Consider the following 24,826-nt stretch of genomic DNA (forward strand, 5'->3'; position numbering starts at 1 on the left):
ACTCCAGATGTGCTGTGACGTGGGACTTCCTAGTGCTACTTAAGCCTGGATGTTGAATCCAATTTGGTGATGTATCCTCTGCTATTTCTGTTTCTCTTTTCTTTTAATGTTAGTATATTGAAAGTAAGCTCTATAATTCTCTAATAAATATTGTACTATTTATTTATATAAAACGAGTGGCTTATTTTGTTAAGAAATCCTTTGAACATGGGAGGAAAGTGAAAACTTTTGGCAAAACACCCCACCACCATGGTTTGGATTCAGTGGATTTGGGCTGGCCTGGGAATTTGCATTTCTAACAAGTTCTCTGGAGATACTAATGCTCTGGTCTGGGGCCTCCACTTTGAAAACTAGTGCCATAAAGTAAAGAGATTAGAATAGGGGCTCTTAAAAGCTTTTTTGGCGTTTTTAGGATCAAATATGGGAATGCGGCAATTACATGCTCTTTATATTTCTTGTATGTGTGTTTCATTTATTTTTTTTTGGACTTTAATAAAATACTTTTTGGAGGCATCCACTATCTCGTCTATTTTAAGAAGGAAAATGGAAATGACTTTGTGTCTACAGGCAAATCAGAGAGTCAAGGGGGGTCAGGCAACTTAAGGTGTGGAGTTCAGAAGTAGCCAGAGGATTCCCCCGAGGAAAGGCCCAATCCCTAGTCAAGACTCTTCTGGCCACAAGTGACAAAAATCTAATTTAAATCATTTAAAATTGTATTTGGCTTTGTGTAACTGAAACTCACTCTACACAGGTGTCTTCGAACCAAGTTTCTGATAACGTTGTACAGTAATGAAACCATTTCCCACAGATTGGGACTTGAACCCAGGTCCTGGGATTTGAATCCAGCCAAAACCCAGTTTGGGACTCGAACCCACGTGGCTGGGACTCAAATCCAGCCCAAACCCATGGTACTTGGTTTCAGGACCTAAAGAAGCTCAGATTCTTGATGTCTCATTGCAGAAAGAATTCGGTGAGAGACCAAGTGATAGGTAAGAAGTGAATTTATTCAGATTCAGAGAGAAGCACACTCCACAGACAGAATGGTTTTTATAGGCTGGGTAATTTCACATGCTAATGAGTGGGAGGATTAGTCCAGCTATTTTTGGGAAGGGGTGGAGATTCCCAGGATTTGGGCCACCACCCACTCCTTGGTCTTTTAATACTGCCTCTGAACTGTCAGGGCACCTCTGGGTGTGTCATTTCACTTGCTGATTGAGGATCAAAGTCTAATCTTGCTTGCCGTCTTGGTCCAATTTAATTCTAATTGGTTTATGTTGTGCCCTTGGGGTATGTTGTTCTTTCAGAAGTTGTGCCCTGCCACTTTCCCTCCTGTTACAGTAACACTTTTGGAGTTAGATGGTCACTGGCATTGCTTTTGAAGCTCAATAATATCAGATCTGATGTCTCTTTTATTTTTTACTCATGGCTCATTTACTCATCTTTTTCCCCCTCATTCAATCAAAGTGGCTGCTATGACCCCAGTCATCACATCTGTGTTCTAGTAAGAAAGAAGGTAGAAAGTGGAAGAGGTATGGTCTGTCTCATTGATTGTTCCTATCCTTCTTTAAGGCTTCAACTGTGTCCTATGACGGAGAAGGCAATGGCACCCGACTCCGGTACTCTTGCCTGGAAAATCCCATGGATGGAGGAGCCTGGTAGGCTGCAGTCCATGGGATCGCGAAGAGTCGAACACAACTGAGTGACTTCACTTTCACTTTTCACTTTCATGCATTGGAGAAGGAAATGGCAACCCACTCCAGTGTTCTTGCCTGGAGAATCCCAGGGACGGGGGAGCCTGGTGGGCTGCCGTCTATGGGGTCGCACAGAGTTGGACATGACTGAAGCAACTTAGCAGCAGCAGCAGTCTCATTGACCATATCTAGCAGAAAGAGAACTGGATAGAGTGAGTAGTTACTTAGGTACATTGCCTCCCTACACAAAATGAAGATTTTGTAGTCGAAGGAAAGGGTGCGATCGGCCATTAGGAAGGCACTTAATCCTATACAGCAAATTGGACAAAATGGGGGATATATTGCCTTTATGAGAAAAACAAGGATAGAGTTCCTTCAAGAAGGCTGTATGAGTCAGCTTTGTCTTCATAACAAGCCACTTCAAAACGTAGTGACCTTTAAGTTCAGACAAACACCTATTTGATGATGAATCTGTGGATGGTGACTTGGGCTGGGTTCACTGGGAAACTCCTCTCTGTTCCATGTGGTGTCACCTGGGCGTAGTGCTACTGCCATGACCTTAGCTAGCTGGCTGGGATGTTTGGGACACCTGGGCTTTTCTTTTATCTTCCATCATGGCGTGACTGGGACCAAATGGCTTCTGATGGTCTTTTTCGTGTCTGGCAACTGTTGCTGACTTTTGGCCAGGTCATCTATCTCCAGCAGGCCAGAGACAAAGTTCTGAAAGCAGCAAGAGAAAGTGTAGGTCCCAGGGTGTAAGTGCTTTTCAAGCCTGTGCTTGCGTTGTGTTTGCTGATGTCCTATGGCCAAAGCAAGTCACTTGGCCAAGACCCGACCAAGTTAATGCAGAAAGGGACTGTGTAAGGTTGTGTGTCCCAGGAACCATGGCTTTTTGGGGTCCATTATGTATCAATCTACCAAATATACCCTAGACCAAGGACCGGAATGTTTCCTTATCGTGTCTTTGCCTTTCTCTGCAGGTCACCTTCATTCCTTTATACAAAGCACTTGCCCATTTCTGGAATCCAGGGATCACTTCTTCAGCTTCCCACCCAAAGGGAACAGATGTTTCCTCTTTAATTGTATTCTGAAAATCACTGAGAAGAACTTTGCTCTGCTGTGGGTCAGATGCTAACCCCGGGGTTAAGCAATTGGGATATCATCACTGGTGGTTCCCAATGGAGCCTCATATTTGGCCAGAGGTTGCAGAAGGGGCAATTTTAAGAGGCATCATTCTAAAAGTGAATTGAGATCCCTTCTGGAATAATGGAGCTATCCTGACCAGAAGAGACAAATAGATGTGCCGTGTTGGGAGGAACCATCGAACAGAAAACATCACAGACTCTCTTTTTGGATTTATTTTTTTAATATTTGTTTTGTTAGTTGATTGGGAGAGTCTGGATTTATAATAAGAACTTAAGTTAATTTTAAAATCAATTTCTATTATTCTCCAAAACATTACCTTATTAAAACAATCTACACATTTTCCTTATTTTCTTTGAAAAAATGCAGATTGACATCCACCACTGGCCCCCACAGGAAGCTTTCTGAGTGTTACCTGTGGCAAATTTACAACAGAGATTATGTTATTTGTGACTCACCTCCCTTTGCAATTGTGTTGGGAAAACAACACAGAAAGCAAAAGAAAAAAGGCTCGAGTCCCTGGTACATTGGTCACATCAGTGACGATCTATTTTTCCCTCCAATCGTGTTAGGATTTTCAGTTCAGTTCAGTCTAATTCAGTCGCTCAGTCGTGTCGAACTGTTTGCGACCCCATGAACTGCAGCACGCCAGTCCTCCCTGTCCATCACCAACTCCTGGAGTCCACCCAAACCCATGTCCATTGATTCAGTGATGCTATCCAACCATCTCATCCTCTGTCGTTCCCTTCTCCTCTTGTCCTCAATCTTTCCCAGCATCAGGGTCTTTTCCAGTGAGTCAGCTCTTCACATCAGGTGGCCAAAGTATTAGAGTTTCAGCGGCAGCATCAGTCCTTCCAATGAATATTCAGGACTGATCTCCTTTAGGATGTACTGGTTGGCTCTCCTTGCAGTCCAAGGGACTCTCAAGAGTCTTCTCCAACACCACAGTTCAAAAGCATCAATTCTTCGGCGCTCAGCTTTCTTTATAGTCCAACTCTCACTTTCATACATGACTACTGGAAAAACCATAGCCTTGACTAGACAGACATTTGTTGACAAAATAATGTCTCTGCTTTTCAATATGCTGCCTAGGTTGGTCATAACTTTCCTTCCAAGGACTAAGCGTCTTTTAATTTCATGGCTGCAATCACCATCTGCAGTGATTTTGGAGTCCCCAAAAATAAAGTCAGCCACTGTTTCCACTGTTTCCCCATCTATTTGCTGTGAAGTGATGGGAGCGGATGCCATGACCTTAGTTTTCTGAATGTTGAGCTTTAAGCTAATATTTTTACTCTCCTCTTTCACTTTCATCAAGAGGTTCTTTAGTTCTTCTTCACTTTCTGCCACAAGGGTGGTGTCATCTGCATATCTGAGGTTATTGATATTTCTCCCAGCAATCTTGACTCCAGCTTGTGCTTCTTCCAGCCCAGTGTTTCTCATGATGTACTCTGCATATAAGTTAAATAAGCAGGGTGACAATATACGGCCTTGACGTACTCCTTTTCCTATTTGTTTCCATGTCCAGTTCTAACTGTTGCTTCCTCACCTGCATACAGGTTTCTCAAGAGGCAGGTCAGGTGGTCTGGTATGCCCATCTCTTTCAGAATTTTCCACAGTTTATTTTGATCCACATAGTCAAAGGCTTTGGCATAGTCGATAAAGCAGAAATAGATGTTTTTCTGGAACTCTCTTGCTTTTTCGATGATCCATCGGATGTTGGCAATTTGATCTCTGGTTCCTCTGCCTTTTCTAAAACCAGCTTGAACATCTGGATTTTCATGTTTCACATATAGCTGTAGCCTGGCTTGGAGAATTTTGAGCATTACTTTACTAGCGTGTGAGATGAATGCAATTGTGTGATCGTCTGAGCATTCTTTGGCATTGCCTTTCTTTGGGACTGGAATGAAAACTGACCTTTTCCAGTCCTGTGGCCTCTGGTGAGTTTTCCAAATTTGCTGGGATATTGAGGAATTTAAGAGCATGCTAACAAGGTTCCAGATCGAGATCTATGAATATACAGGGTTTCTGGCAAAGCGAAAATGCTGGGATCACCTCTCCAGCAGGGTGTGTGATGGAGGTATTGCAGATGAGTGTCACCAAGGGTCCCAAGCGTGAGTGGAGTGTAAGGGCGCCCTCTTGCTTTTCAACTGGAGTGAGGGACAGTGAAGAGAGGCAACCACTGGAAGTGTCGGAGAGCAGAGGGATGCTGGCCTTTGGGGAATGCTCCCCAGTTTCCACAAATAGTAGAGATTCCTGAAAGGCTTTGAGAGAGGCTCTGCTGGTAGCCATGGTGATGCTGGGCTTCTTGCCTCCCCGCTGCCAGAGAGTGAGTTAGTTCCAAGTCCCCAGGGGCCTTAGCTGGTGCAGCCGTGGCTTCTTTCAGAAACCTTCTAGACAGAACTCCTGCTCAGAAGCACTTCATTAACTGGTGGAACTTGCTCCTCACCGTCTCGATGCCCTGCGGCATTTCACAGGCACCCCCTTTCTGCCCAGCGAACATTTGTCAGTAATTGTGGTGTCACCACTTTTAGTTAACGTGCTCTGGTTTGCCTTCAAGGGGTTGTCCAGTTCTCCTTTGGATTCTTTGCTGGCACTTAGGATCTGTTTATCAGCAGGACTGCTGGGAAGTCTCTGGGCTGTGACTTTGAATATGAAAACTGTCTGGCTTCACAAATACCCAGTTCAAAATTCATGCTCCCTTCTGTCTGTATTCCTTAGCCCTCTGGTCTCCACTACCCACTGGCCTATGTGTGGATTTCTTTGCGTTTTTCCTGTAAGAGTTGTGCTTAATTTCTTGAATCAGTAGGTTTAAGTATTTTGCTAAAGATGTGGGGATTTTTTCAGCCATTATTTCCCCCAGTATTTTTAGCACCGTCCTCCTTCTCCTCTAATTTGGGACTCAAGTGACCTTAATTTTAGGGTTTTTACTTTTTATTTTTGCCTCACAGGTCCCTGTGACTCGGTTATTTTTTGTTCATTCTCCTTTCTCTTTGTTGTTTAGAGTGGATGAGTTCTATTGATCTATTTTTAGGTTCACTGACTATTTTCTCTGTCATCTCCGTGTCCATCTGGTATGTATATATCGATATATACATATGTGTATATATCGATATATACACATATGTATATATGATTATTAAACCTTACACTTCTAAAATTTCCATTCCAGTCTTTTTTATTTCTCTACTGAGACTTCCTATTTTCCAGTCACTTTAAGAATATTTCCTATTGCTTGTGGTGGCATTTTTAAAAAGTCTTTGCCAGAAAATTGTGATATCCGTGTGTGTTACTTTGCTCAGTTTTCCCTAACAGAGTACCGAAGACTGGGTGGTTTAAACAATAGAAATTAATTTTCTCAAAGTTCTGGATGCTGGACGTCCAAGGTTAAGGCACTAGCTAGCAGGTTTGGCGTCTCCCTGACTTGCAGACAGCTGCTTTCCTGCTGTGTCTCACGTGGTCTTTCACATGGTACATGGGTATCCCCGGTGTCTGTATGTGTGTGTGAATTTTCTCTTCCTATAAGGACACTGAGTAGATTGAATTAGAGCCAACCCCAATGGCTTATTTTAACTTAATCTCCTTTTTAAGGACTCTATCTCCAAATGTAGTCACATCCAGAGGTACTGGTGGTTGGGGCTTCAATGCATGAATTTGGGGGGCACACAATGTAGCTCATAACCCTGTGTCATCTTGAGGTCACTGTCTGTTGATGGTCTTTTCCTAGTGGATTGAGGATTTCCTGGAACTTCATATGCTGAGTAATCTTGAATTGTACAATATCCTGCACATTTCATATGTTATATTGGGAGCCTCTCGACCTCAAACTTAAATCCTGCCAAAACATAAATATTCTTGTTTTATCAGGCAAGTGACCTGGTTAGGTTCAGGCTACAAGTTCCAATCTGAAAATTAGGATAGTGAAGAACAGAAAGAAGAAAGCTGTGAGTGCTTGAGTCTCCTTAATGGGAAGAATAGAGGTCTGAGAAAAAACATAAATCATGTTATTCCTTGGTGACCATGTGGTGGCACCGTTGGCATGAGATAGCTTAGTGCTATCATTTCCAAAATAGGGTGTGTACATTCTAGGGATGTGCAAGGCTGTCCCTTAAGGTGCCTGAAGAACACATTTTGTGGTTATTTAGTCGCTGTCGTGTCTGACTCTTTGTGACCCTGTGCACTATAGGCTGCCAGGCTCCTCTCTGTCCATGGGATTTCCCAGGCAAGAACACTGGAGTGGGTTGCCATTTTCTTCTCCAGGGGCTCTTGCCCACCAAGGGATCTAACTAGTGTCTCCTGCATTGGCACACAGATTATTTTTACCACTGAGCCACCAGGTATTAGAACTACAATTTCTATTTAGTTTTTATCTTGAGAAAATAGAAATACACTCAACTTTGCTAGTATTGAATATATGATTGATACTGGCTCCATCAGTCAATAACTAGGGTGGACGATTCTGTGTCAATGATCTGCAAGAGGAATGGGAGCTCTGTAACTCAGAGTTGGTGATGGCTACCTCATTCTGAACATACAGTGACATGTTGTAGTTTACATGTTCTTGGTGAAATGAATTTTTATACTATATTACTGATTATGATAAATGAACACTCTTAAAATGTATAAGTGACTTAAAATATTTTCTGCAAAGAATCTACTGGTCAAGGTGATCCTAATAATTTAAGTCAATAATAACAGCAATGAAAAAATGGAAGAAAAGCATGGCCCCTCTGGGTTTGAATTCTTTCTTTGGGATATTGTGAGCTAAAAACAATAGCTATTGGTGATATGTTATCTAGCAGCAATTTTTTTGGACAAAATATGCCCACTTAACCAATCTTTTTGAAACGAAAGTGACATTTTTGACAATAAATGAGAAAATAATGGCTTTTGAAAAAAAAAAAAAACTCATGCTTTGGAGAAAGAATTTTGAAAGCATATGTAAAAACATATTTCCATCACTATGGGACTTTTGTTCCTGATTAAGACTGATTCATTTTCCCTGTAAAACTCTCATATTTCAATGTTAATAATGCTTTGAAAGTGAATTTTCTAATTTCTTAAAAACTGTCCAGATGAATACTTCAGGTAGGTTTTAAGATCATCTGTAAAAAATATAAATATTAAATACCTTCTTTTAATTTGTAAAAAAAGAGATTAACATTACAGAAGGTGGAAATTTATTGATCAAACATAAGACTTCTATGAAAGTGAAAGTTGCTCAGTCCTGTCCAACTCTTTGTGACCCCATGGACTATACAGTCCATGGAATTCTCCAGGCCAAAATACTGGAGTGGGTAGCTTATCCCTTCTCCAGGGGATCTTTCCAACCAAGGAATCGAACTGGGGTCTCCTGCATTGCAGGCGGATTCTTTACTGACTGAGCTGTCAGGGAAGCCCCAAGACTTGTATATGAATATACTTTTCCATAAGGACCTGTGTTTCTTTGTGAAGTATATTTTTCAACTAGACAGCCATTGAAATAAAAACCAAAATAAATTTAGACCAAGCCATCAAATCACTGTTTCACAAAGTTTTCTACCCAGGCTTTAAAAAGCAGTGGTACATGTTCAATTATACTTTCTTGCTAAAATTAATTTTATTAGTAATAGTTTTAGGTAAGACAGAAAAGTTTATATCATTCATCAGTACACTAAACTAAAATTTATTGAGCTCATATTTCTCATTTTTATTTTTGTATATTTTCTTATAGACACAATCGTAGTTAATTTTGGTGTTTTATATACTTTCTTGTGTACCATGTACTGTTAGAAATGCTCTAGTTATATTAATTAGTTTAACTCTCACAGCACCTAATATATATATACTCTTGTCCCCATTTAAAGAATTAGGAAGCTGAAGAACAGATAGGATGAGAAACTGGCATAGGAACAACTAGCTAATATGTGACAGACTGATGATTTATTAGTATAGTAATGCATACATTGAATTTATACATGAGCTGTTACATTTTAAGACCAACGAACAGACCAATAGACATATAGAATTAAAATTTAGAGACTATTTGTTTAATGTTAATAGGCATGGTGGTGACAAAAGAGTGTGCTCACAGGAAATTCAATCCAACCTCATTATAGTATATTAGCATTTATAAAACCTATGCACGGTCTTATTTAATTCCCATACCTTCCCTCGTGGATCAACTGGTAAAGAACCTGCCTGCACTGTGGGAGACCTGGTTTCAATCCCTGGGTTGGGAAGATCTCCTGGAGAAGGGAAAGGCTACCCACTCCAGTATTCTGGCCTGGAGAATTCCATGGACTGTTTAGTCCATGGGGTCACAGAGTCAGACACGACTAAGCAACTTTCACTTTCACTTTCAACCTTTCAAGATAGTGTGTTGCTCTCAAGAGGACAAGCATAGAAAATAATGTTTAATGGAGTCTGACAGACCTGGGTGTGAAGTTGAGCATTACCACTTAATCATATCTGTGACTGAAGATATTTCCTGTCTTCTTTAGATTTCATTCTGTTAATCTTCCAAGTGGGTCAGTCAATATATATCTTGGTGGGTTACTGTAGGATTAAATGACACGTTATAATTTAACACAGGGTAGTGATCAAGAATGTGGATTGAGCAGCTGGACTGTGTGGGTTTGAATTCTAGCTCTGCCCATTATTACTAGCAACTTTCTTTGTTAAGTTGTATGTTTTCTCTCTACCTTAGTTTCCTCACCTGGAAAAATGGGCTAATAATCCTGCCTACAGAACTTTTATGTGGACTGATTCACGTAATGTGTTTAGGATCAAGCACATAAAAACTCAACAAATGATGACTATTATTAGTAAATAGAAATTGCTCAACCTAGTGTGTATTCAATAAATAGCAACTGTTGGTTGTCATTATACACACAGCACATTAGTCATGATTATATAATTAAGAAGTATCCTGGTCTCTTACTTCTGGTTTTACATGCATAGAACATTGCCTTCTGAGTGAGGTAGGCAGAAATGTGTTCCTGGGGAGAGAGCACTTAGTGTTGAGCTCAGAGAGGCAGCATGGGGATCTGAATAGGATTTAGAGAGTTAGAAAACATGGAGAAGATAATGATGTAAAAGCCAAGAGATAGGAAAAGAAAATCATGTTTGTGGAAGAATGGATGTAGTGTTTTTGCTGAAGCAGAGCTGCCTTAAAAGATTAATAGTGTTGGGGACTTAACTGGTAGTCCGGTGGTTAAGTCTGAGCTTCCTATTGAAAGGGTGTGTGTTTGATCACTGGTCAGGGAACTAAGATCCCACATGCTGTGTGGCATTGCCAAAAAACAAAATCCAAAGCACCCACATAACCAACAACAGCAACAAAAATGGTTAACAGGGATGAATTTGGGTAGAATTAGAACAGGAAAAAATTGAAGAAGTGAGGCAAAAGAGAAGTTTGTTGTGCTCACCTAGGCATGAGAGGTAAGGATCAGAGCAAGGGAACCTTGGAGGGAAGGGAAAAGGGAGTGCAGGTGAAAGATAAACTTCAAAAGAGAAGTCAGCAGGGCTTGGACACATTAAATGACAGGTGAGCAAATGGAAGAAGACAGAATGACACCAGTATTTTCGTTTAAGTTGGTGTGGTGTGTATGATGACATTGAGAAATGGGAAAGTAACATTTAGAAGGACAATGATAGGTTTGACATTTTTATGTTGAATTTGAATTAATAGAGAAACATTTTTAAGTAAAAATGTCCAGGGGCATTTGGAAATCTTAGATTGCTCTGGCCCAAAGATAGAGTTGAAAGGCATCTGCATGGAGGACAGAACTGAAGGAGATCTTTATTATCCAGAGGTATATAGCAAAAAGATCATTTAAATAGCTTCGTACAGAACACCACTATATACCAGTAAATCGTGGAAAAACTTACAAGGAAAAAAGTGATTACAGTTATTTGTATCTTATATTTAAAACAATTTCTATTCCAATTCCAACTGGCCATTAATCCTTAGAATGAATAAAGAATTAATTTCTTGTTGTCACTGTTTCCATATACCCAGTGAATCTGTGCGCTAGTCTCTGAGAATCTACACTCGTCTTACTTTCTAAAAAGCTATATAAATGCAGACTTATTTTCTAGTCTTTTTGTCATCATGAAGAGTTTTTATTTAAAGAAATCATTGGTATATTGATTTGAGTTTTGTCTGATCTTGTATGCACAAATCTCACACATAGTAAAAAAGTCAGTCTTGGACTCTTCGACATGAAGTAAAACTTCAAAGACTTTTGGTAACCTATCTGAATGCAAGATCCTTTTAGATTTTTGTCATGGTTTCCCTTGAGCTATCTTCTTGACATTTTTAAAAAATTGTGGTAAAAGACACATAATATAAAATGTGTTAATACCATTTCAGTCATTTTCAAGGGTGCAGTTCAGTAGTGTTAAGTACATTCACATTGTTGTACAAACAATATCCAGAAAGTTTTAGTCTTGCAAAACGGAAACTCCATAACCATTAAACAACAGCTCTCCATGTCTCCTTGCCCTTAGCACATAGAAACCATCATTGTGACATTTTCTTTTCTTTCTTTGGTTTTTTTCTCACTTTTTGACCATACTACAAGATATGTAGGATCTTAGTTCCCTGACCAGGGTTTGAACCTGGGCTCTCTGTGGTGTAAGTACAGAGTCTTAACCACTGGACTGCTGGGGAAGTCCCCGTTGCATTATATTTTCTGTTCTCAGAGTCTGAGTACCTAGATACTTGCTGTAAGTGTAATCGGTCACACAGTATTTGTCTTTTTGTTACTGGATTATTTTAGTATAATGTCTTTTAGGTTTATACAGGTTACAGCACATGTCAGAATTTTCTTTTTTATGGGTAAATACTCTTCGTTTGTATGCATGCATCACATTTTGTTTATCCATTCATATAATCAGTGGACGTTTGAGTTGCTTCCACCTTTGGGCTTTTGTGAGTAGTGCTGTTAGGAACATGGGTTTACAAATAACTCTTCATGACCATGCTTTCAACTCTTCTGAGAGTATACGCAAATGTAATTTGTGAACCTATCAGAAATGTAATTGTTAATTTTTTGAGAAACCACCATACTCTTCCATTGTGACTGCACTATTTTACATCCTATTAATAGTCCGAAAGGCACTTCCCTGGTGGTCCAATGGTTAAGAATCTGCCTGCCAATTCAGGGGACAAGGGTTCCACAAGGGTTCCCTGGTCTGGGAAGATTCCACATACTGCAGGGCAACTAATCCCATGGGCCATGATGAAGACTCAGTTCAGTCATAAATAAATAAATCGAAAATAGTGCAAAAGATTCCATTTTTTTTATATCCTTGTCAACAGTTGTTCCCTTTTTTTAATGTCTTTTTATAATCGCCACTTTAATGTGTATGAGCTGTATATCACACTGTGTTTTTGATTTGCATTTCCCTAATGACTAGAGATGTACATCTTTTCATGTGCTTATTGGCCATTCATCTATCTTATTTGGAGAAATGGTTATTCAAGCTCTTTACTCATTTTTGAATCAGGTTGTTTTTGTTTCAGTTGTTGTGGGATCTTAGAAGTTTTCTGTATATTCTGGATTTTAACTCATTGTCAGATATATAGTTTGCAAATACTTCCTTCCATTCCATGGGTTGTCTTTTTACTCTGTTGATTATGTCCTTGATGGACAAAAGTTTTACATTTTGGTGTAGTCCAATTTATTTCTTTTAACTTTGTCTATGCTTTTGGTGTCATATCATATGAAGTGCAGACCATGCTACACTAAAATGTGACACCTTGGCATATTTTATATTTTAAGTTGAAAGAATTTGAGAAAACAGCAGAAGCAGGAAGGTTACTTTGACCCTCTGCTCACCCTTCACCCCTGAAGTAGGTCATAATACTCTTAAGTGAGAAGTGCTTTCCCTATAGAAGCAAAGGTGCATCCTCATCTCCAAAGACAAAAGGATGCCAGAAAGACTCCAAATAGGCCTTGCTAAATTTTCGCCAGTATACTACACTCACCTCATGCTCCTTGGCTTGTTATATTTCTCCATGAGTATCTACCCTTCATCAAATCTAGTGTGAAAATACTCAGGTTTCACTGTTTTTGCAGATCTTGATTTTCTTATGAAGACTCTAATGTTTCTTAAGACTTACATTAAATAAAGTTATATGTTTTCTCCTATTACTCTATCTTGGTCAATTGAATTTTCAAAGCCAGCCAGGGATCCCAAGAAGGTGGAGTAAAAAAGAAAAAAAAATTCCCCTAAATTTCTAAGAAATTACAGTGAAATATGTCCTGAAGCTTTTCTTCTGTCTTTTCTTTTAAGACTCATAGATTTAGATCTTGTATTTAGGTCTTTGATCCACCTTCAGTTAATTTTTGTGTATGGTGTGAGGTATGGGTACAACTTGTTCTTTTGCATGTGGATATCTAGCTTTCCCACAACCATTTGTTGAAAACGTTGTCTTTTTTTCCAAGGTCTTGGCTTCCTTACCAGGAATCATTTGACTATGACTGTGAGAGTTTATTTCTGGGCTCTCTATTCTAGTCCATTGTTCTGTCTGCATTTATGAAACTACCTCACTTTTGATTACCATGTGAAAGCGTGATAGTCACTCAGTTGTGTCCGACTCTTTGCCACTCAGATACTGTAGCCCTCCAGGCTCCTCTGTCCATGAGATTTCCCAGGCAAGAATACTGGAGTGGGTAGCCATTCCATTCTCTAGGGGATCTTCCCGACCAAGGGATTGAACCATGGTCTCCTGCATTGCAGGCACATTCTTTACTGTCTGAGCTACCACAGAAGCCTTGCGATAAGCTTGAAATCGGAAAGTGTGATACCTTAAATCTTGTTCTTCTTTTTCAAGATTGTTTGGCTATTCAAGCTCTCCAGGTTTACTGTTATGACACAGTTATAAAGAGGACAAAATTTATAAAACATTTGTGAGGGTTCCTCAGTTTTTTCTAAGAATCTTTCTTATTAATTTTTTGATATTCAAATCATTGTGAAGTCTTTGAAGTATCTGTCGTGTCATCATCCCTGTAAATTTATCTTCATTTGTTCACGGGAGTAACGCTTCCATGTGAGTGCCTTTCTAAGTGTCTGAACGATGCTTTGATATCATGAAATCCTGCATCTTTTACAAGATGTATAATGCTTTTCTGAAATAGATTTGCTCTTATATTTCATAGTGCTAGTAGATGTATACGTGTGCTAACCAGCGTATGCTGCCTCAGTTGTCTCAATACATTAGCAGATCTTTGTGTTAAGTAGGAAGGGATCTTCAATGTAGACTAATTGTTATAAATTGTTAGTTGTGTAGTGAATATTTTTTACAGAATTAACCTTTGTGAGTTTGGGGTTTCTGATGGTAAGTACTCAGATAAAGATAAGTTGCCATTGTTGAGGCTATGAGAATGGATATGTGCTTGAGAATAAAGTGCTTTGAGAGAGCTGGAAAGAAAACCAAAGTGCTCACGAGTCCACTGACTTTTAGAGAGTTGTGGACAAAAACACTGAGCAGTCATTCCTGGGGAATGAGTTCTCAAGGAATTATGACAAGAATTTGACTGATTAAATAAAGCTGGTATAAAATAAAGAATTTCAGATTAGTTTCTCAGGAAGACTGATTACCGAGGAAAGAGGGGATATGGTGTAATTCTGTAAGAAAGAAAGAGGAAAAAAGAATGATAGATGGAAAAGGACCTTGGGTTTCAATTTCTTTTAAAATAAAATGGAGGTGAGATATGTTTCTCCCATTGAGTTCCCATCGTCACACATGTTCTTATTTTTATGCACAAATTTTTTGCAGAGATACAATTAGAGACCACACAAAGCTTCTCATTTTTGAATTTATATTGAACACTATTGTATCTCCATGTTTCCTGTCCCGTGGACTACTCCTTCAGGGCTTTTGTCACAGCTGGCATCCACCCACCTTGATGTTAGTTTGTAACAGCTGAGTTGGTTACAGTATTTCCCCTCGGAGCTACCTGCAATTTAATGAGGGATTCTAGACATTTAGTAGAACCATATACAAAACAAAAGTTATAAATATATATGGAGGCATTTCAAGCATATGTGTCAAGTCATAGTTTACTCGTTCTCTACTCATTTCTATTAAGGGTGTTTATTGAGTTTTGTGCTCATCACAGTATTGGACTGAGAACACAGAAACAAACAAGTCCTTAGAAGAAGTTTGCTATCTAAGTTCTTAACCAGGAGGCATAATAGTACTCTCTCCATGTTTGAGCATATCTGGGGGCAGTTTGGTTTGTTCCAATGACTCGGGGGACATTACTGCTATTTAGTGGGCAGAAACATTCTGGAAAGATTTGTGTAAAGCAGAATTCTCCAGCCCTAAGCAATGGTATCTCCATTGATAAACAAATGCCAGAAAAAGAATAATGCTAGTAGCAATGATTTATTATACCGTACTGTCTTAAGCTTACCTTACCTGCCTTGTTTAATTTAACCTCACCTTGACACTTTGGGCTTCCCTTATGGCTCGGCTGGGAAAGAATCCGCCTGCAATGCGGGAGACCTGGGTTCAATCCCTGGGTTGAGAAAATCCCCTGGAGAAGGGAACGGCTACCCGCTCCAGTATTCTGGCCTAGAGAGTTCCATGGACTGTATAGCCCACGGGGTCACACAGAGTCGGACATGACTGAGGGACTTTCGCTTTCACACTTTCACTTTCACTTGACACTTTGGAGTAAATACTATCTTCACTTTTCTGAATAGCTGAAAGGATAAACAAGTCTTTCACGGTTATGCTGCTAAGTAAATGGCAGAACCAGATTCTAAGCAGTGTTCTAGATCAGACCCCAGGACCTATACTTTTAATGACAATTAAATAACTTTTATTATATTATTATATGAATAATTATAAAATTATTATTTTAATAAAAATTTAATAACAATTTTAATAACTGGCACATAGATGACACCACCCTGATGGCAGAAAGCGAAGAAGAATGAAAGAGCCTCTTGATGAAAGTGCAAGAGGAGAGTGAAAAAGTTGGCTGAAAGCTCAACATTCATAAAACTAAGATCATAGCATCTGGTCCCATCACTTCATGGGAAATAGACAGAGAAACAGTGGAAACAGTGTCAGACTTATTTTGGGGGGCTCCAAAATCACTGCAGAATGTGATTGCAGCCATGAAATTAAAAGACACTTACTCCTTGGAAGGAAAGTTATGACCAACCTGGATAGCATATTTAAAAGCAGAGACATTACTTTGCCAACAAAGGTCTGTCTAGTCAAGGCTATGGTTTTTCCAGTAGTCATGTATGGATGTGAGAGTTGGACGGTGAAGAAAGCTGAGCGCCAAAGAATTGATGCTTTTGAACTGTGGTGCTGGAGAAGACTCTTGAGAGTCCCTTGGATTGCAAGAAGATCCAACCAGTCCATCCTAAAGGAGATCAGTCCTGGGTGTTCATTGGAAGGACTGATATTGAAGCTGAAGCTCCAATACTTTGGCCACCTCATGCGAGGAGTTGACTCATAGGAAAAGACCCTAATGCTGGGAAGGATTGGGGGCAGGAGGAGAAGGGGACGACAGAGGATGAGATGGCTGGATGTCATCACCGACTCGATGGACATGGGTTTGGGTGGACTCCGGGAGTTGGTGATGGACAGGGAGGCTGGCGTGCTGCGATTCATGGGGTCGCAAAGAGTTGGACACGACTGAGCAACAGAACTGAACTGAACTGAGAGCTTCTTAAGGTAAAGGTAAAACAGAACATGGAGATCTGCATGCGTGAGCATGCAGAACATGCATGAGCAAACCCAGAGGGCACAGATTATGATTCATTCATCTCTCTTCCTTATGCCCAGTGCAAGGACTGCCAAAATTCCTCTCCTCTACTCATCATTTTATTTAGTTCAATAGATTTTAAAAATGATCCACATCAAGAAAATTTAAAAAACACCACGCATCAGGGCCCTGCCCCATAGGGGAAGGAGAGAGCCCAGGTCCTACAGGATATTCAGGAAAGTCATCTGCACAGGGACCTGACTACACCGCACACCGGCTGGTTCACAGGACTTATTATCCTATCCTAGACGTCCTGGTCCTATTAGCCCTAGCTATAAGGACCAAAAGTTTCCTTTGCCCCTTCTGAAAATATTAGGCAATGTCAGTGCAGGGGGGTAACACACTCTTTCTGCATGTCTGCCCTGCAGTGCAGGGCAGCAATTTTTGTTGTTGGGAATGATTGTGCTAATTCTTAGGTCCTTAACGCCAAGTATGACATGATTACACACTTCTCTAACCGGAGAGAATGCAGAAGAGTGCAATACATTTTTCTGGAGCATAAAGTTTATTAAGACTGAACCAAGAGAAGAACCAAGGAGTTGGCAATAACTATTGTCTCCCCCACCAACATGGAAGACAGAAGTGTGGGGGATGGGGGACATGCCCCAGGGGACAGTCCAGTCTGTGAAGTTTCACCCAGCAGGGGATGAGGGGCAGCCAGGCCAGGGTGGTACCTCTTCTGGTCGTCCAGACCACTCCAGAGTATCCTCTGAGCGGGCCAGGGTTTTGGACAGGAGGCTTTCCTGAAGGCGGTGGAGGTGCTGGATTTGAATCCCATCATTTGACCAGGTCCCAGGGGGCTTGGCAGGTCATCCACAGGGTGTTTCTGGAGTCACTGACCTCTTGCTGGGCAGCCCACAACAAAGGTATTTAATGTATCTCCAGATTCTCCCAGCCACCCCCTTCTTTTTCTTGGTGAGGCCAGAGGGAGTGACTGGGGACATATTGTTGGGCTGCTCAACAAGGGTGGAGCTTCCCGCATCAGGCACATCCTGGGGGCAGTGGGTTCCTTCTGAGACTTTGCCGCTGTTCTCATGGGTGCCCGTGGTGTCCCGGGGGCTGCAGGCATCGCAGGTGAGCCTGGTCCCGCACGTGTCGTGGCGGTCGCCGGCGTGATCGGTGGATCGGGCACTGCTGTCATCACGGGTGCTGCGGGTGGAGGGGGCTGGGCTGGGGGTGACGGTCCTCACCTCCGGGCAGGGTGGGGGACTGACAGGCTCTCTGGGCTTCTCCCCTGACTCCTGGTTCTCCTGCTCCTCAGTGGTCTCCCAAAGCCAGTCAGGAAAGATCATGGACCCCACAGGGCTGGCGGGAGGCGTATGTTTTTGACTGCTGAGGTCGGAGGAAACGGCCGGCCTGACGATGATGGTGCGGACCTCCACCTTGGGTTCAACCATATGTGTGTGTTCACCACCCTTGAGTCTGTCTAAGCCCTGGATGTGGTCCCTCAACCAGCCCAGTATCCTCTCCACTCTCACCCCAGGCTGCTCTTCACAGACCGGCCGGAGTGGCACCTCCCGACCCATTTTTACCCATGGATGTTGCCAAACATCATCTAACGAACCTCTGTTGGTAGGGTTGAGCCTTAACATTCGTTCTAGTAAGTCTGTTACTTCATCGGACAGATATTCAGGTACGTCGTATCGCCCTCTCAGCACCCGCTGCCGCAGCTCCCAGAAATCTTGTCCCCTGAAGGGGAGGGATTCAGTCACCATGGTGTACAGGACGACGCCGAGGCTCCACACATCCACCTCTGGGCCTGTGTAAGGCAGCCCCAGGAAGAGTTCTGGGGCCGTATACGCAAAGCTGCCGCAGAAAGTGTCTAGCTTCTTTCCTGGGTGCCACTGGTTGCTAAGGCCGAAGTCGGAGATCTTGATGTTGTTTTTGGCATCGAGGAGGAGGTTGGTCACCTTCAAGTCCCGGTGCACCACGCCCTGCTGGTGGCAGTGCTTCAGAGCCGAGACCAGCTGGCGGAACAGGCCTCGGGCCTCCTCCTCAGTCATGCGGCCTTTGGCCTCCAAGTAGGTGAATAAGTCTCCCCCGCTGAGGTACTCCATTACTATAAACAGAGTCTCCTTCGTATCAATCACTTCCAGGAGTTTCACAATATTCGGGTGGTTTAAGATTTTCAGGCAGTTGACCTCTCTAAATAGCTCCTGGAGGTTGGAGAAGCTCTGATTTGTCTTTCGAATGACCTTGATGGCTACCACGTCCCCGGTCAGAACATGCCGGGCCAACTTCACTTTGGCGAAGGAGCCTTCGCCAATTACTTGAAGCATCTCATAATCCTCTATACGAGCCATCTTGTTAGGAGAGATGGCCATGAGGTCCTGCCTCCCTAACTATACTAACTACCACTAAGCTATACTAATTACCTAACTATACTAACTATACCACTAACTATACTAACTACCTCTAAGCCCTCACTAAGAATGGTAACTGTACTAACAATACTGAGTATACTAACAGTGCTAATACTAACTATGCCAGTAAACTATTAACTATACTACACTAACTATACCAAGAATACAAACAGTGCTAACACTATGCTAATAAACTATTAGCTATACCAACTATGCTAACTATATCAATGATACTTTCTATTCTAATACTAGCAACACTAACTAAAAAAAAATATAATAAAATGAGAAAAAGAACTAAGGGGGAAAAAAGGGGCAAACACACAAAAAAAATGAGGAGAAACTAAAAATGAAAGAATAAAATGATAATACACAAATAAAAAAAATGGGAAAAAGACAAAGAAAAAGGAGAAAAATAACAAAGGCGAGAAATAGGAAAAAAATCAACAAAATGTCAAAAACACAGAACAAAGCTCGCTAACTCTAGGTCCAGCCGTCAGGTCACCAAAATCAGCTTCCTGGGCTCTGTGGACAAAAACCTGCACCCAGCTGGGGCCTTATAAAGGGTTTTTTTTTGTGAGTTTCATCACAGTGATGCCCTGTGAAGTCAGAGCAAGAAATGCGCCAATCGTGGCTGGGGATAAACCCAGTGGTTTTCTCTCTTTTTAGCTTCAAGGCCCCTTTACACTTAGGTAAAAGGTCTCAAAGAGATTTTTCTTTAAATATATTAAAAACTGGTATTCACTTAGTTAGAAATTAAAATCTGTAGGAGGCTTCAGCAACTTTTTCATTTCTAGTTTAAAAATTAGTAATAGTTTAAAAGACCTTGTAATGTCTACACTTGAAATATTCTTTTTCCTTAAACTCTGGTCGCAAAGTGATGATTTAACTGACTTGATGATACTACAGGAAAATGTTCTATTGTGTGAGACACTAGTAAAGCACATTATTAATGTTATGAAGCTGAGAGATTTGCCGGGAGGATCAATAGCAGATTCCTCATCGGGAGCCTCAGAAGCCAGATGACGTGGGTCAGTGTATTTGAAATGTTGAAGGAAAGAAGCTGTTAACTAAGAATCCTATGTTTAGCAAAACTGTCTTTCAAAAATGAGGGAGAGATTAAGGCATTCCCAGTTCATGAAAGTTGAGAGAATTCTCAACCACCTGACCTGCCTGAGCAGGGAGTCCTTCAGGTTGGAATGAAAGATCCTCAACAGTAACTCCAAGCCTTATGAAGAGATGAAGATCTCCAGTAAAGGGAGATAGATGAGTGATTAGAAAAGCTAGTGCTACACTGCTGTAATTAAAATGGATAACTAGCAAGGACTTACTGTATAGCACAAGGTACTCTGCTTAATGATATGTGGCAGCCTAGATGGGAGGGTAGTTTGGGGGAGAACGGCTACACGTGTATGTATGGCTGAGTCCTTTTGTTGTCCACCTGAAATTATCACATTGTTCATCAGCTATGTTGTTGTTGTTCAGTCACTTAGGTATGTCCGACTCTTTGTGACCCCATGGATGGCAGTGTGCCAGGCTTCCCTGTCCCTCACCATCTCCTGAAGTTTGCCCAAGTTCATATCCATTGTGTCACTGATGCCATCCAGCCATCTCATCCTCTGACGCCCTCTTCTCCTTCTGCCTGCAATCTTTCCCAGCTTCAGGGACCTTTCCAATGAGTTGGCTATTTGCATCAGGTGACCAAAATACTGGAACTTCAGCATCAGTCCTTCAATGAGTATTCAGGGTTGATTTCCCTTAAGATTGACTGGTTTGATCCCTTGGCTGTGCACAGGACTCCCAGGAGTCTTCTCCAGCACCACAGTTTGAGGGCATCAATGCTTTGGCACTCTGCTTTCTTTACAGTCTAGCTCTCACAACCATACGCGACCACTGGGAAGACTATACAGACCTTTGTCGATGGAGTAACATCTCTGCTTTTCAACATACTGTCCAGACAAAAAGATATGACAGCGAAAGATGAGTATAAAATTAAAAGTTAAAAAAAAAAAGAAAAGCTAATACTATTGTAACTTTGATTTGAAGCTCCAGTTTTTGTTTTCAATTTGATTTGAGACTAGTATATAAAAAACATTTCTAAGACTTTTTTTTTCAATTTGGGGGGAAAATTTGATTGGTCTCTAAAATAAATGTATGTTTGTGACCTCAAAGATAGCATTTGAAAGTCTTTGTCCTCCAATATGAAGGTAAACCAGGGTCAGATCCCTCTGGCTGCATCAGCTAAATGACAGAAGCTACAAACTAAACTGACGTGAGGCAATAAATAGCAATAAGAGCAGAATTCAAGAAATGGAACCGAGGAACACTAGCAGTAGGTGCAGTAAGGTCTCAGAACACATATTCCGGATCCCTCCTTGAATAATATAGTAAAAGATACCCAGCAAATTTTTTTTATGAAATGTATAGACTCTGTATTAGTAATAGTCTGTGTGCATATGTGCTAAGTCACTTCAGTCATGTCCAACTCTTTGTAACCCTATAGACTATATAGCCCGCCAGGCTCCTCTGTCCTTGGGAGTCTCCGGTCAATAATACTGAAGTAGCTTGCCATGCCCTCCCTCCAGGGTATCTTAGCAGCCCAGGAAGTGAACCAGCATCTCTTGTGTCACCTGCCCCGGCATGTGGGTTCTTTACCACTAGCGCCGCCTAGTAAGCCCTAATAGTCTACAGGGCACCATAACAGAAAAATACACACTGTGTGCCTTAAACAGCAGAAATTTCTATTTTTTCACAGTTCTAGAGGCTTAAGTCCAAAATCAAGGTGTTGTCAGGGTTGGTTTGGATCAGACTTCTCTTACTGGCTTGTACACAGCCGCCTTCTAGCATTGTGGTTGTCGTTTAGTCGCTAAGTGATGTCCGACTCTTCTGCAATCCACGGACAGGACCGTAGCCCACCAGGCTCCTCTGCCTACATCCTCACATAACCTCTTCTCTGTGTACACACAAGAAAAGACTGTTCTGATGTCTCTTCCTCTTCTTATAAGGACACTTGCTATTGGATTAAGGCCCCACCCTTTGGCCTCCTGCAACCACTAACCTCCTTATAGAGCCTATCTCCAAAGAGAGTCACACTGGTGCTTAGGGCTTCGGTATATACATTTTGAGGGAAAACAGTTCGATCCATAGCATCCTGCCTTTTGTTTCCCCCAATTCATGTCCATCCTCATGTGCTATTAAAATACACTAATCTCAATATCTCTAGATAAGCCATTCCAACATTGATTTCAAATTCAAAGTCTCATTAAAATGTCACCTGATCAGGTATGGGTGAGAAGTGCTGAATAAAATTAACCCTCACAGGACCCATAAAGAAAATATAACACTTCCTTGAAACACAAATAACAGGAAAGTTGAACAAGTAAATGTACTCTCAGTGCTATAATGGAGCCTGTTCCATTAAATGAAGTGAAACAGGTATTTCCAATTCAGATTGCTGTAGCATTCTTTTTTTCAGAACTTAAGATAATTTTGACATTCCTATGAGAGAACGAGTGAGGACAAGAGATTCTGAGAAAAGCAGATTATTGGAAGTATAGAGAGACTTGCCTTATCTGATGTCAAAGGGTCCTGCAAAGCTGTTATAAGTCAAATAGAGCAGCATCAGTGCATTTTGAGTAGACATGAATGAGTCATGGAGTATAATTAGAGGACAGAAGCAGACCCATATTAAATGACTTTAAAGTTCAAAAGCAGTTGATCATAGAGGGAAGAGTTTTAAAAAATGAAAAGTATAAAACAATAGGAAAGTTTTAAGACATGAAAGAAAACCTACTAAATAAATGAAAATATATCCTATATTGATGGATCACAAAACTTAATACTATTCACATGACAGCAAATTGATCTGCAGACTCAACACAATGCCTATCAAAACCCCACCTTCTTTGCAGAAATTGACAAGCTGATCCTAACATTCATATAGAAATATAAAGGACCCTGGATAGCCAAAACAATCCAAAAAAAGAACAAGGTTGGTGGGTTCAGACTTCTCAATTTCAGAACTTACTACAAAACTGTAATAATCAAGACGGTATGGTACTAACATGGGCTTCCCTGGTAGTTTAGTGGTAAAGAACCTGCCTCCCAATGTAGGAGATGTGGATTTGATCCCTGGGTCAGGAAGATCCCTGGAGAAGGAAATGGCAACCCACTGCAGTATTCTTGCCTGGGAAATTCCATGGACAAATGAGCCTGGCAGGCTACAGTCCATGGGATCTCAAAGAGTCAGACACAATTTAGTGACTCAACAACAAAAATAAGACCATTCCACTTACGGAAACTTGAAAGATGGCACAAAATTCCCGTGTACCTTCAACCAGCTTCTACTAGTGTGGATATCTTACACATTACAGTGATGAAAATCAGGAAATTAACATTGATGTACTAGTTATTATAGACCATATTTGAATTTTACCAGTTATTCCACTGGACTGGATCAGTCTTTTTTCCAGTCCAGGATCCAGTCTAGACTCCTTCTGTAACTTGGTTATATGTCTTTTTAGTGTCTGTGTGAAATCCTTGGTCTTTCATTCGTTTTTTTCTTTTCTCCCTTTCCTTCCTTCCCTCTTCTGTCCTTCCTTTTACCTTTCTGTCTTTCCTTCTCTTCGATGACCTTGACATTGAAGGGTCGAGGTAAGTACTCCTGTGAGGAGTACTCCTCACTCCTGTGAGTACTCCTGTGAGGGTCCTGTGGGTACTCCTAGCAGGAGTATTCCCTAGTAGTTATTGGGCTTCCCTGATGGCTCAGTGGTAAAGAATACACCTGCCGATGCATGAGATGTGGGTTTGATCCCTGGGTTGGGAAGATCCCCTGGAGAGGGACGTGGCAACCCACTCCAGTATTCTTGCCTGGGAAACCCATGGACAGAGGAGCCTGGCAGTCCATGGGGTTGCAAAGAGTTGGACATAACTTAGCAACTCAACAACAATAACCTAGTAGTTATCTTATCAAATGTCCCTCAGCCTGGATTTGTCTGATTAGAAGGGATAAAGCATTTTTGGCAAGATCGCTACTGAAGTGATGTTATGACCTTTATCCTTCTCTGTGCATCATTTCAGAAGGTGCCTGAGTGCGATTTGTGCCACTAACGATATCGATTTTGATCACTTGGTTAAGATGCTGAATGATAGAATTATCCACTGTAAATGTGTTTTCACATTTGTCATGAATAAATATCTTGTGGGGAGATACTCTGAGACTATTCAAATATCCTGTTTCTCATCTCACTTTTGCCCATTAACCTTAGCATCCTTCAATGATTACTTCTCTGCAACAATGTTCACTGTGGTGTTTACTAATGGTCATTTTTAATTTTCATCATTCCTTATAAAATTATTAACTAAATTCTACTGTAAGGAAGAGCAAGTCCTCATCTCCACTTATGTATTATTCATTTATTTTTTGTTATCAGTATGGATTCATGGATATTTATTTTAGCCTATGGGTTATACTCTGTTACTCTTTTTATTTATTTTGTTGTTCAAACTGTCCCAGATTTAGTCAGTGGGAGCTTATTCAATTTAGTCCATGTGTCTTTCTCAGCATGTTCACATCATTTATTGAATATTTCCTTCTTAATTTTTGGTGCCATAAATATTCCAGGCTCATCTTATCCATAGGATTTTTAATGCTCCTGTCCTCCAATTTCCTACATCTTCAAGGATCTCTACTTCCTGTTATCAAATATACTTAGAAACCAAAAGATGTCCACTAAATATCCTATGTTTTTGCTGCTGAGATGTTATTGCTTCTAAGAGTTCTCAGGAAAGATAGCTTTAAAAAGTATGTATTGACTTATTAATGTAAGATATGCATATATATTTGTTTCTGTAT

At 40.9% G+C, this 24,826-nt stretch overlaps 1 protein-coding gene and 1 pseudogene across 23 annotated transcripts in view; one reads left to right on the forward strand and one right to left on the reverse strand.

Moving 5' to 3' along the window:
- LOC145511219 (uncharacterized) overlaps positions 1–24,826 on the forward strand; it is a 321,565-nt gene that overhangs the window by 127,736 nt on the left and 169,003 nt on the right. The window lies entirely within an intron of this gene.
- On the reverse strand, positions 17,099–20,990 carry LOC145511215 (serine/threonine-protein kinase MARK2 pseudogene; annotated as a pseudogene). Its single transcript, XR_014057641.1, has one exon. The product of XR_014057641.1 is annotated as a serine/threonine-protein kinase MARK2 pseudogene (transcript).

This window comes from Giraffa tippelskirchi, chromosome 6, assembly GCF_054371585.1.
Source record: "Giraffa tippelskirchi isolate mGirTip1 chromosome 6, T2T-mGirTip1v1.2.pri, whole genome shotgun sequence".
In the NCBI taxonomy this organism is placed as follows: domain Eukaryota; kingdom Metazoa; phylum Chordata; class Mammalia; order Artiodactyla; family Giraffidae; genus Giraffa; species Giraffa tippelskirchi.